At 50.9% G+C, this 4,967-nt stretch overlaps 1 long non-coding RNA gene across 1 annotated transcript; it reads left to right on the top strand.

The window, feature by feature from the left end:
* The first annotated feature begins 236 nt into the window (after window positions 1-236).
* LOC141028050 (uncharacterized) lies at window positions 237-3,559 on the top strand. Its single transcript, XR_012190238.1, has 3 exons — window positions 237-996; window positions 1,105-1,185; window positions 3,005-3,559. It is a non-coding gene; the product is annotated as an uncharacterized lncRNA (long non-coding RNA).
* Window positions 3,560-4,967: the final 1,408 nt, after the last annotated feature.

Below are 4,967 nucleotides of genomic sequence, written 5' to 3'. Positions count from 1 at the left end.
ACAGTGGCGGTTTGGCTCGGAGCTCGCCGTCTTCTTCCTCCCTGCGCTCCTTTGGCGTCCTCCTCCCCGTGAGCTCTCCCCTGTGCCTCCCTCGTCGCCTGCCTCCGAGCTCATGCGCGTGCACACGTGTCCGCGGCGCTGGCCACGCGTACGCGGCGACGACAGTGCGGCACGCTCCTCCCCGCCTATATAAGCCCACCCCGAGGCCTCTCGACCTCACCATGGCCTTTGCCTCAGTTCACTACCCCTCCCAAACCTCTTCCCCGAGCACCGGAGCCCCTCTGCTCGTCCTCCGTCCGCCATGGCCGCCGCCCCCTCCGGCCTAAATCCGAGCGAGTCGAGCTCTCTCCCTCCGTTCTAGCACCACCAGAGGCCTCCTCATCCACGCTAGATCCACCCCAGTGCCCCCATTCCTTCTCCGGTGGCCTCTGGCCACGAGTTCGGCGGAGCCCGTAGAGCCCCGTCCGCCCCGGCCAAGGCTGCTCTCTCTCTGGTGCACCTCGGCAAGCGTGAAGGGCCTAGGCAGGAGCGCCTCGCCGCCCTGAACTCGCCGGTGTGCGGAGCGTCGTCGGGGATGGTCCAGACAGCCGGGACGAGCGCCGGCGACGAGCTCCTGCTCTGCTGCGGTGGGCGAGCGCGAGGAGAAGAAGGAGGCGACGCCCCCTCCTGCGAGCTGGTCGCGGGCCCCGCGCGTCAGCCACACACGCATAGGCCCCGCCCCGCCATGTCAGATAAGTGGAGACGAATTCCCAGGCATTCTGTTTTCTTCTTCCGAAAGCGTATTCTGCTTCCACTTCAGCCAAAGTACGCTTTCCTTTACTGAAGCCGTATTTTCTCTCTGTTACAGCGAGGAATACGTTTTCCAGAGGAGAAGGCATATTTCCTGGAGTGCCCTTTCAGTTTTTCCGGCTAAGGGCATGTTTGTGATAATTTTCTTTACAAATGGGTCCCTGGTAGAAAAACTATCCTATCTTTTTACCCGTAGCTCCAAATTAGGTGAATCCAAAGCCCACTTCTTTGTTTCATCGAGCCCGTTCTGATGGAATCATTTTCTCCATGTTTTGACATTCTGAAAATGACCATTATGCCCTTGCCCTTAATCAGCCCCCTCCGAGAGAGAACGTTTTCCGGCGATTCTTTCCGCGAGCTTCTCGCACTTCTTCCCGGTGATTTCTTCCACCCCAGGCAAGCCACACCCTCCATTTGCATCACTGTAATGCAGTGACATGGTTTAATCTATTTGAACTTGTTTAAAATATTGCTTTAGCTACATGACTTTGTGCATGGCAGTCTCGGAGTATTATTTTGATCTTGTTGTTGCCATGCTATTGTTTGGATTACTAGGAGTTATGTTTGTAGTTGATGAGTATCATGTTGCCATTGGAGTATTAGTGGTTAATATTATGATTGTTTTCATGATGATATATGTTATTATATTTTGGAGTATTACTTTGGATGGCATGCTGCCTTTGGATTATTAGTGGTTAGTATGATTATTTTCATGATGCTAGTCGATGTTATGTTACTGTTGCTTGGAGTATTAATTTCGGAGATGATGTTTACGTGTGGATCTTAGCTGGATAGCTTTGTTCTTGTTATTGGAGTAGTAGAGTTATTGTTTTCAGATTCATCATGATAGAAATGTTGTGCTATCCTTGGAGTATTTTGATATGATGATATTATGCTCAGATTATTTGTTGGATACTGCTATGAATTGGATTATAGTTTGATAGTTGATATCAGAGTATCAGTTATCACAGTTATATTTTTGGGGATAAATTCCGTCATTAAGTTGGTCAGGTGCCACCGAACCGGGCTTTCTCCAGTGCAACCACATTTGCCTTTATGGGAAGGCCCTAATGCGATGCTATTGCCATGTTTCTCGTCGGTGCCTACAACGAGGGAAGGTTATGGGCGCGCGCTACCCTGATCAGGTAGGCGGACATAAGCCTTGTGTGCCCGTTGTTGTTGTTATGTGCACATGTCCCCGTTTGGGACGGTTTATTGTTTTGGCCATGACGGTGGCCGTTGGTGTCTTTGGTAGACACGGGGCCACCCAGGACTAGCCCAGTGGGGAGTGAGTCGGAGTGGCCGGGAGAGTGTCATGGCAGTAGATCGGTTTTGTCGGAACGCCGTTGGTCCACCCGAATGAGAGTGCGAGGTCATGGGTTCCGTGGTGTGGGTAAAGTGCGCTACCTCTGCAGAGTGTGTTTGTTTAAACTATCGATAGCCGCGTCATCGGTCATGGGCATGGGTTCGTACTAGGTCACACCGTTCGATCAACACTCACATGACGGAATGACTTATAGGTGATTTATATGATATATGTGAGCAGTAACAGTTTGGCAGGATGTTGATGATGATGTTGAGATGATCTTGAGGATGATCATTCAGTTTGTGATGTGGTCACGAGGTGACCGTGTGGATATGTTGGTCACGAGGTGACCGTGTGGATATTTTCATCACGAGGTGATCATGTGGACCACGAGGTGGTCGAGATGGTATTTGCTTGGCCGGTTAGCCAAGAATGAGATTGTTGTTGGCATTGAGATGTTGGTTTATCAGTATTGTAGTAGTTTCATATCATGCTTAGTAGTTGTTGTTGTATCCTGGTAGCTGTTAATTTAATTAACCTGCTTAATGCTATGTTGTTGTCTTGCCTTGATGTTTTTGGTTGTTGTGAGCTTGCAAGTACATTCTATGTACTGACCTGGCGTGTCATGCCAGATTGCACGTGATGTCGTGGTTGCTTGATTGTTTGTCGTGGTTTCCGTTCGTGCGAGCTAGATCGTGTCCCAGCCAGAGTCCCTGCAGAGTGGAGTTCACCACCTTCGCCGTTGTTCCGTTGCTAGAGGATTTCCGCTGCTACGAGTTGTTCCGCTGCTAGCATAGAGCAAGTGTAGTATCTCAGGCGTAGTGTCGCCGTGCTGATGTGAACCTTTGTAACATCAGAACTTTGTATTTATCCTTTGTAATAAGAGCCGATTTGTTCTATGTCAAGCAGTGCCGTATTCCAGAAGACTTCATCTCGATCTCTGGGCTGGAATACGGGGCGTTCCGGTTTCTCTGAGCCGGAGTGCCACAGTTGTTCGGCGAGACTGGCGAGGAGGAGAAAGACAACGCCAAGGCCGCGCTCCGCCGCCACGACCACGAAGAAGCCGACGCGTCCGTGGGTGCCGCCGGCAGCGAGGAAGAGTAGTGCACAGTATGTCGCCGTCGCTCTGGTCCCAGACAGGCCACAACTCCTCCCTCCCGTCGATGCCAAGCTTGGTTGGCTCAACATCGGCGGCAGATTAGTCGCTTGGCGGCGACGTGGAGGCACAACTTCAGTTCCCGGGGCTCAGGAGGCGGAGGTTATGGAGATGGAACTGGAAAGCGCCAAGGCGGAACTGTAGACGGTGAAGCTTCAGTTCTCGGGCTGACGGCCGAACACGGGACAGGCGCCGGAGATCATTTCATTTAGGTTTAGAATAGAAGTGTCTTCGAAATACAATGAAATATGTTATGTTTATTTGAAATCCGTTATATTTATATGAAACTCGGTCGTGTTTATATGAAATTCGGACTTGTTTGAGCGAATTTCGTCTGGTTGATTCGAGTTACTGTGAAAATGTATGCGGCTACGATTGGATGGCTACCTCCCTCGTCCGTGTCCGCGGACTGATGCCCCGGTCCGCTGATGAATGTTTGAGGATTTTTACGGGTTGCCATTGGAGATGCCCTAAGAAAGTAGCCGTCTTTTTGCCTTAAAAAAGTGAGCATCGTTAGACTTTGCAATCTTGACCTCGTGGAAAACCTAAATTGGATCCATTGCCCCTAATCCATCAGCACATGGGAGCATTTTGGCATTCGGCAAGTCACCAATTAGCTTCAAGCCTCGTTGCAATGCCACTATGTCAGGTCGATCGACAGCCGTGGCTTTACGCCCACAAATCGGCTTTTGGCACCGATCGCGCGCGCGAGCTGTGGGCGCCAGCGACGCGGAAACTCCCCACACCCGCCGCGCCGAACCGCAAAGTGTGTTCCCACCCGCGCGACCGACCGAACGCGTCCTGCTACTACGCACGCCCGATTCCTGCCCCCTGTAGAACGCAAGAGCGTGACCACCGAATCGACGGCGGGCCTGCTATATAAACCCCACGGCGCCCCCTGCATTCCCGCATCCCAGATTACTCACTTCCCTCCTCCCCAATCCTCCGATTACTCGCAAGTCCGCAAGCTACTACAGCGCAAGGTCGTCATGGCTCCGCGCGTCGCCATGCTGCTCCTGGCCGTGGCCGTCTTCTTCGCCTCTGCGTCGGCGCAGGACTTCATGGCGCCTTCCACGGCCCCTGCTCCGGCGCCTGACGCCGCCGCGGCCGCCAGCGTGTCAGCGTTGGCCTTGGTGTCTTCAGCACTGGTGTCCCTTCTCGCGGCGGCGATGATGCAGTAGATAGATGGTCGCATCTTTGGGTTGGATGGATGGATGGAGTGGAGCAGAGTTTTTCCTGTGAGAGATCGGCGGTGGTTCGATGAGTGTTCTAGCTCTTGCCTCTTTTTGGTTTGTTCGACATTCTTTTTAATTGTATTGTATCTTCATGGTATGTTCGTGCCTTGTCTATATAATGTTATGAATAAAACTTGTTGGGTTCTGTGATAATCTTGTGTGAAGACCTCCTCGCAAAAAGAGCTTAATTATATGAGTATGTGTTTGATCTTTCTCTCTTCTTGGCAAGATCAAAGCTTAATTATAGCAAGACTAAATATATGTTTTTTTAACGTTTTACATATAGTAATAAAAGTTTGCATTATCCGGAAAAGTTAGAAGTACTACGAAGCATTTCGTTTGTTCAGATAAATGTTTGCGCTCGTAAAATCTTTGTCTGTTATCCAAGTTCGCCAGCCAAATCACCATTCAAGTGTGATCACATTGTGCTGTCAGCCATTCATGACCCAAGAATGTTCACAGAGAAAAAGAGGCCAGCCTT

This window comes from Aegilops tauschii, chromosome 7 (genome assembly GCF_002575655.3).
Source record: "Aegilops tauschii subsp. strangulata cultivar AL8/78 chromosome 7, Aet v6.0, whole genome shotgun sequence".
Taxonomy (NCBI): domain Eukaryota; kingdom Viridiplantae; phylum Streptophyta; class Magnoliopsida; order Poales; family Poaceae; genus Aegilops; species Aegilops tauschii.
The sequence above is the reverse complement of the archived record's forward strand: the minus strand, read 5'-3'. Positions and strand labels throughout refer to the sequence as shown.